We start from the raw sequence: 8,259 nt of genomic DNA on the forward strand, positions 1-8,259 counted from the left end.
CCGATTTTATTGATCCATCATGCTGCGGCATTTTAAACTTTTGTATAGTTTTTGGTGTTATTATAAAAGTTTACGCTGAAGCGTCCTATAAATTCACGCTATGAAATGCTACACCTTCATTCTTATTGTCCCGAACGAAACTTCCGAATAACAAAAATAGGGAATGAAGATCTTTATCTTATTTATTGGCCTTTTCACAAACTAATCGGTGGACATCCGAAAAAGCAACAATGAAAACGGAAACGTCCGAAAATAATGCTCAATCATATGATCGTTAGCTACTCGCATAGGCCGCCATATTGTGTTGCCAACATGACGAGGGGAGGGATGATTGAATTAACTTATCGAGGAAAAGCTCCCGTTATTTATGTCTGCAGGCCGAGTCGCGTTATCAGCCGCTATTAATATTGCCTATAATTAATGCTGACTTGCCCGTTTATGTATCTTGCTTAACGATCGTAACGTGTGGGTTGGATTCTTGCGGTGAAGGTGTTAATTTGGTTCCGCCCAACATCAACAGCTCGCAATAAATAGGTGAATTTTGTAAATAGGATAAAAAATCAATCAAATTTTCAGGTCAATGTAAGAAGAAAATAACAAGAAAATAAATGAATGGTAACTTACCCTTGTTATTTTCGCGACTTATTTAAAGGGTAATTAGATCAATTTATTTTACTAACCTTCCGTTTTATTCGCTATAAATCTCAACTCCACCTGCTAACGCAAAATTAATGGAAGACGTAATTTGTGAAATGTCAAATTCCGATAAACGCTCGATTTTTACGGCCTACCTATAAAAACCCCTGAAATAACTTCCATAAAAAGGTTTTTTAACATTTTCCGTACGAGAATTGGCCTGGACTGAAACTAGCTGACGCCTCGCGCGGATCTAGCTACAGAAATTATATCCTTTCTCTTTGAGGTACTAAGTAGTCTTAGGAAATGGTTCCCGGAAAACACTAACCAAAGTGCTTGTTCTTGGAACAGAGCTGCCTAGCAGTTGCGAGTGAGCAAAAAATAGGTACATTCACTTTTTGGCAAAGAAAGAAGCTTTCCTTCCCTCCGCAAAGGAAAAGCTAATTTAGGAGTCATCGCCGCTGCACCATTGAACATTTTATCCCGTGTAATACATTCCCCCACATGCGAGCACACGTCAGCTACCAAGATAGATAACTTCCCGATGATTTAGTTTTATTGTTATCCGCCTTTGAACTGTCGCGTCCTATTGCCTCCGTCCCGCCGTCAGCGCGCCAGCGCCGAGCCCCTCGACTCTTTGCATTGTTTACTCGCTCGTCCTGAAATTGAAACAAACAGTATTTACTGCAGCGACGGTTCTGACGCACTCCAGACGAATCGGTATTTTGAATGGCAAAGTAAAGCTCGGAGTCAACCAGGCCAAGTGGCGTGATCAGTTGTCACGGAGGGGCGTCGGGGCTCGTGTCACAGCAGGGTTCGGTTCTTACAGTCCTGATTTACGACGTATTGTGGCGACGTTAAGAAGCGCCCACATATATCCAGAACGCGTCACGTGCGACAATTTTTACAACTTCGGACAGCAGCGCGTTTCGGCAAGATTTTATTGGCTCGTTCAGTCACGTCCCACGAAAGATCGTCTCTCCGGCGAAGGCCGTTTCACACTATATGGCTAACAGGGGCGATTCATCCTCGGAACAGATCGTTTTATGATATCGGCCGCACAAGTTTATGTCGGAACGATACACGATCGTGACACCAAGTGGGGTCGCTCAATGGCTTATTTATTGACGCTGTTTAGGCTCAGATAGTATTTTCATTATCTTTCTCCAAGTTATGGTATAAATTAGCCATCATATATATAGCTAGTTAGTTATAGTTACATGTGTAACACGGTGAACTTTAGCTGTGATGGGCAGTTATTGCTATAAATATTGAAGCTAGTAGCCAAGCTATAAGGTCACTTCACAATTCAAAGTAAACCGCTTACAGCGAAGGCAGTTATGACCCCTTTATCATACCTCGTCACGGAACCCAAACACGAGGGCCGCCAATAAAAGGTTATCGAAATTCAAATATTACCTTTATTGCTATCGAGACCGTAACATAATACAACAAACATGTTTACCTACACATGTAAGTAAATGTGTAAAGGACTAAAGGAGCAACCCTTGTAAAGGGCAAAACCGTTAAAATATTTACAGTTTTAAACGCGTTAATGAAGGGTGTGATACACACTACACACTTCAGCGTACTTTTTTTATCACAAGGGGAGTATGAGCTATGAGTAAGTCCACAGTAAAACTAAGTCAGTCTGGCGCATTGTGCGTCGCGGCGCCGGCGGAAGACGCTCGGGACAGCCGATCCGACTACGGAAATAGAATAACTATATTCAAACCAGTTATACAAAACGTCTAGTCAACTTCGCAAGTTTTTCTGCCGATTCCAAACCGGACGTGCCGCCATCTTGAAAATACGCGCATGGAGAAATAATATCGGATGAATTCGGATGTTTCGACGTTTGAGGGATCCATATTCGGGAGTTATCTTTGCGTAGAGTGCTTACCTCTTTATAGGTTCATTTAATATGGCTATTTTAATGTCGGTGCCCGAATGATTCCGGGTTACCCCTGATATTATTATGTTTTGGTAAATTGTGGTGGTTTTACTAGGTACTTAGATTTAATATTTTGGTAAATTGAGGTGTTTTTCCGACCGATATTGGCCGTCGCTACATGCTTAACTTAGGTATGTAGCGACGGCCAATATGGTTTAAATATAGTTTATATGGTTTATATGTATAAAGAAATACCTAACTATCAGTGCTTCTACTTTATGAATAAAATTATATAACTACCTACTTTAGCTAGTCTATGTTATATTGTATAAGTAACTTAATTATACCTAGTGCATAATTACCAATTACCTATACCTATGTAAATGACTTGTAATATTATTTAAGTTATTACCAATAAATGATTGAATTGAATTGAATTGAATAGGTAAAGTATTCAAGTTTGTTTTAGATGCATACTTATGATAATATAATATAATTTTAAACTACACAAGCGAGCGAACTGGACATAATCACTTTAACTTTTTCTTCTTCATTCCTTAACAATAGCTTTCATCCAAGATATCCATCAGTCGATCCTAAACAAGACAAGTATCTCACTCCAATAAATAAATCGTTTCTAGAGAGCTCGAGCCTCGTTCGGTAACGCAATCAGGAAAATAACATATGAAACAGATCTGACAAGTAACTGACATCGCGGAATAACATTACGTGTATACGATATGAATGAAATAACCCGGTGTGTAGGTAACGTGCTAAATAATGTATGGAGCTAACTCAAATCACATAAGAAGGTACATTATGGGTTTTTAGGTCTTACGGAAGGAGTGTTTATCAAATATTTTTAAATAAATTGTCAAGTTTTCATCCTAATTTATCAGATTGATCTTCAGAGGAAAGCCGTGCATTGTATAATGCTATACATTGCCACAAACTATAGTATTTATCGACCATTAAGCCTTAGGTATAACATAGTATAGAACAATAACTTCTGAATCAAATACCTAACTAGGTATAATTAAATCAACAACAAACAGAAGGACTGATTCCGCTAGCCCTCAAGTGTCCTAATTCTGAAGGCGCGCCGCGGCCCGGGCGGCGAAACAATCAGCGAAGTTTGTCTCAAATTGAATCGTCCGGATGTCGGACCGGAACCGGACACGGCCCTCCGGACCGGATCGCCCGGCGCAGGTGTACGCGAGATTAATACCCGGGCAGGTTGCTCCATTCACACTGAACTGGATCTGATGCTTGGAACTCAATCGTTGGTTGAGTCTAAACTGAGTTTAACATTTTAATCGCCTGGTTGCTAAAATTTGTAAATCAGTATACAATGTATTACCTACTGTAGGTATTTATAGAGTTTTGTGGTAGTCCTTAGGAGGGTCCTATGTTCATCAGAGGCCAAATGCCCCATGATGATGATGATGATGACTTATCTCTTTCGACCTCTACCATATTATATAAGAATCCAACATGATACACCAATGAAAGGACATTTTCTGTTACTGTTAAAATTTCTAATCAAAATCAAGTGATTCGTTGAATCAACCCTTAAATTTTAGTAAAAGCAGTGGAGTATTCCATAATAAGGTGTTTCTTGATTGCGAGCGGTGGGTTGTGTGCAGTCGCGGCTGATGAAGGTTGACTTGCTACAGGGTCTATTTATTCTTTGTTTATTATAAATAATAATAGACGCATTTTTCCTGAAATAAAAATGACATATTATGTATCTAGCCTATCTGAAACCTAGTTAAACATTGTGAGAGATATGGCGTTTCGACTTTCTCCGTGTTCGGCATCATAAGGGTCACAGTGACAGTTAAATAAAGTAAATTTTTCTCTCCACCTTTAATTTGCAAGGTGCGGGTGCCTATATAAATAGAGTGAGTCGCCCGCGCGCCTCAGTTGTAATATCACCATGCAGAAATGACTAGGTTTCAGATAGGCTAGATACATAATATGACATTTTTATTTCAGGAAAAATGCGTCTATTATGTAGTCTGAGCCTATCTGAAACCTAGTTAAACATTGTGAGATTTGTTTACTATCGCATGGTGGAGAGAAAACCAACTGTGACCCATAAGCTACTGAATATCAGTAGATAAATATTTGAATCTATAAATTTATAATGCATAGATTTCTAGGTAATAGATATACTAAAAAGAAAGGTATAAGTATACATAAGACTTAAGTACTTCCTTATTATTCCTCACTTGTCAGAAAGTTATGGAAGGTATGTACCTATACATATAGGTAGGTATTTATACATATGGATACACACAGTGCCTCTTCGAAAGCAATACTTATAAGTAATGATTGATCAAAATCTTGTTATTGTCAAGGCAATATTTTTAACATACACTAGCCAATGGATGGAACCAGTGAAATACTTTACAACAATATTTAAAAGCTGTAAAATGTAGAATATCGATCCAGGCCGCTGGGGCTCAGGCCAGCACATGCTGACTAGGGTATGTAATCCTGGACTGACCTCAGAAATGCAGCAGCCGACCCTGGAGCCTCGAGGACCTGCTCAGTCAGCCCTGTACGACGACACAGCCTGCAACACCTGGCGCGGCATCTAGTCCTTGGAACGAGGAGTGGTGCTTGAAGGGAAGATAATTTTACTAAATATCTCAGCCTCATCAGTTACTGGAAAAAATTAGATGAAGGCTGTGACACTGGAGTATAACTAAGTATTCAGTTTTTTAAAACATGATGCAGGTCACTATATTCATATTCTAGATTGACAAGTAACACAACAGTCTAATTTTGTATTCTAACTAACTCGGCGGTTAACGAGTTCCTGTGCAGTCCTACTAGGAAGGAAAGTTATTTTATAAGCCTTTGCACTGATTTTGTGGGCTGCTATCATTCTGAATCATCATGTGTGAATATTATGAGCTCTGGCAGCATTCCTTGGTAGATGACATCAATTAATAAAGATTGATTAACACAACAATAACAATTATAATAGTTGATAAATGAAACCCGGCTAAATGATCAGTCATGCCACCAGGATAAGTAAAATGTTCAGTACTTCATATGAAAAACATTAACAAGGTCACCTTTAGGTATGTTCGTCAACACTAAGGGCAGGTCTCGGCCAAAACCTTAAGGCTTCGCCTTGTTGCAACTTCAAAGGTACGTAGGTAGGTACCTACTTACATTGTTGTAGGTTCGATTTTGAAACCATTAAGTCAACCTAGATAAAACAAAATAAAATAGCTCGATTAAATAAAGATGGTACGTAAAGATGTTAGTTGTACCTGATCAGACCTGATGCAACGACAGCCAACATAGACTCTCTAATCTGTGGAAGCAACAATCATGGTGGCGGGAACATGGACAGTTGGACGAGCCACCTCGAGCCTGACTCATCAATCAGAACTGACAGTTCGCCAACAGCAGATAGCTTGCGGCTATCTATAGGTAAACTTAGGTAGTTAGCTATACCCAAGAAAAAGTCCTTGGACATCGATATGACAGTGGAACAGCGAATAACTGTGACATTCTTTAAAACAAAAAGGCTTGTTGTTGTCCAGCTAAGGAAGGTTACCTACTTCAGCGACCTGGTATTGCATTCTGAAAGAACTGCGAAGAGTTAATATTATGACTAATAATTATTACTTATTTAGAAAGTTTTCAGCAAACTCTAATAAATCAAGCAGCTACCACGTCACCGCTGCCCGGTTATAACTCTGTACTAGCTTAGTAGATATATACACCAGTTCTAGCCTTCAGCTAGAGGCCAGAGAGCTCCTAAATGAGATGCGAGTACGAGCATGACACATGTAATTTTTTACTTGGTAACTAGTTACGTAACTCACTGAAAGATCCATAAAACAGTTGATGATTACTCAAAATGGAATTGTGAAAACGGCACGTCTGCATCTTAACCAGTCAGTCTAAGTAGTTTCAGCAGATACAGTGTTGAAAAATAGTTATGAAACGTTTGCGCCAGAATCGAATTAAAAATACATTTTCATTAGAGAAGCCGTTTAGGCATGAATAGGTACTTTCATCCTTTGAATTGTGCTCCAAATGATGACCTTCGAAATTCATAGAAATTTAATGACGACTGCCATTGTTTATTATCTAGCCCCGTACATTGAGTAGGGCTGCGGCTACACGTGATGTGATACACAGTACACAGTAGGTATATGCATGTTCCCAGAATAGTGGAAGTTATAATTTTACCAAAAGGTAGTCGTCTCGTGCAAGAGCACCGTTACTCGATTTATTCGTTACACAACTAGTAGACAGCTGCTGCGTAGGAGGTTCACGCATTTTTCAACAAAGAGCTCGGATACACACTCACAATCCACTGGGACATAAGGAAGACAGCTAATATGGTGCCACTCAGAAACCGCGATGACACTCCGATCATGATCACCCGACAGTAGGATCATAATAAATTCGGTAACTTGTGAAGCGGTATGGTATAGCAACAGCGACTTTCACGAAATCAGGAATTAGCTCAGTGCTTTTAGGTTGAACACTCGCCGGTGGGATTCACTTTGCTCATAGCCGAGAAAAGAAAAGACTCAAAGCTGGAATCTGCCGATGTGTCATGACACTTAAGATAGTGTCTGGGGGGGTCACTTTATATGACGAAAAACGAACTTTCAGTGCACTGCGGCGCGAGCCGCTCTATCTGTTTGTATGTATTAAACGTGCCGATTGCACGACAGCTCTCGTTCGTTCGTTTCTCATCAGTATAGAGTAACGCTCCTGTACTTACCGTGCGTCACCATTCCCATGAGCAGTCCAATGATCTTTAGCCAGTTTAGAACAAAAGCTGCATTAGACAGTTTCTTCAGCAGAGACATCGAAATAAAAAATTGATTGCACAACTATCCCCAGGAGCAGTCTACAGGTCACTTTGGGCAGTTCAGAAGAAAGCTGCTTTAATAGAATACCCTACCTCAGCGGAGGCATCAAATTGAAGTGCTAACTATAACACTTTTAGAAGCGGTGCACGTTACCCGATTTGTTGTCATCCATGCCCATGCGGCTACGGCGACTGCAGGTGGTTACTCAGGCTTCGTTGGTGTGCCCTTGTATGGCTAACATGACCAACCTTGGCAGTAAACGTTCGTCTGCATATGCCAAAATCACTGATGAATAGCGCACGTTCCTCGATACCTTCTAAATAAGTCACTCATAATGATGGCTGATGATGATGATGACCGTGCTAGCAATAGTGCAGGCGGTTCCGCTGAGCATAAAATCTCTTCCCAGACAGGGGGCGTTTGGATCTGGCAACCAGAACAGGAGTGCCAGTTGTGCGCAGCGATGCAGGTGGGACAACACAGCCGCCAGGGCAGGAGTGGCTGGGTCTATGCAGCGATGCAGGTAGCACAAACCGGTGGCCAGGGCCAGGACCGGGTGTACGCTGCGATGCAGGTGGCACAAAACGGTGGCCAGGGCCAGGACCGGGTGTACAACCGCCAGGGCAGGAGTGCATGGCTGGGTCTATGCAGCGATGCAGGTACCACAAACCGGTGGCCAGGGCCAGGACCAGGTGTACGCTGCGATGCAGGTGGCACGAGACGGCGGCCAGCGCAGGAGCACAGGGCCGGGTGTATGCTGCGATGCAGGTGGCACGAACCGGTGGCCAGGGCAGGAGCGCAGGGCCGGGTGTACGCTGCGATGCAGGTGCCACGAGACGGCGGCCAGCGCAGGAGCACAGGGCCGGGTGCAGG

This window comes from Plutella xylostella, chromosome 13 (assembly GCF_932276165.1).
Source record: "Plutella xylostella chromosome 13, ilPluXylo3.1, whole genome shotgun sequence".
Taxonomy (NCBI): domain Eukaryota; kingdom Metazoa; phylum Arthropoda; class Insecta; order Lepidoptera; family Plutellidae; genus Plutella; species Plutella xylostella.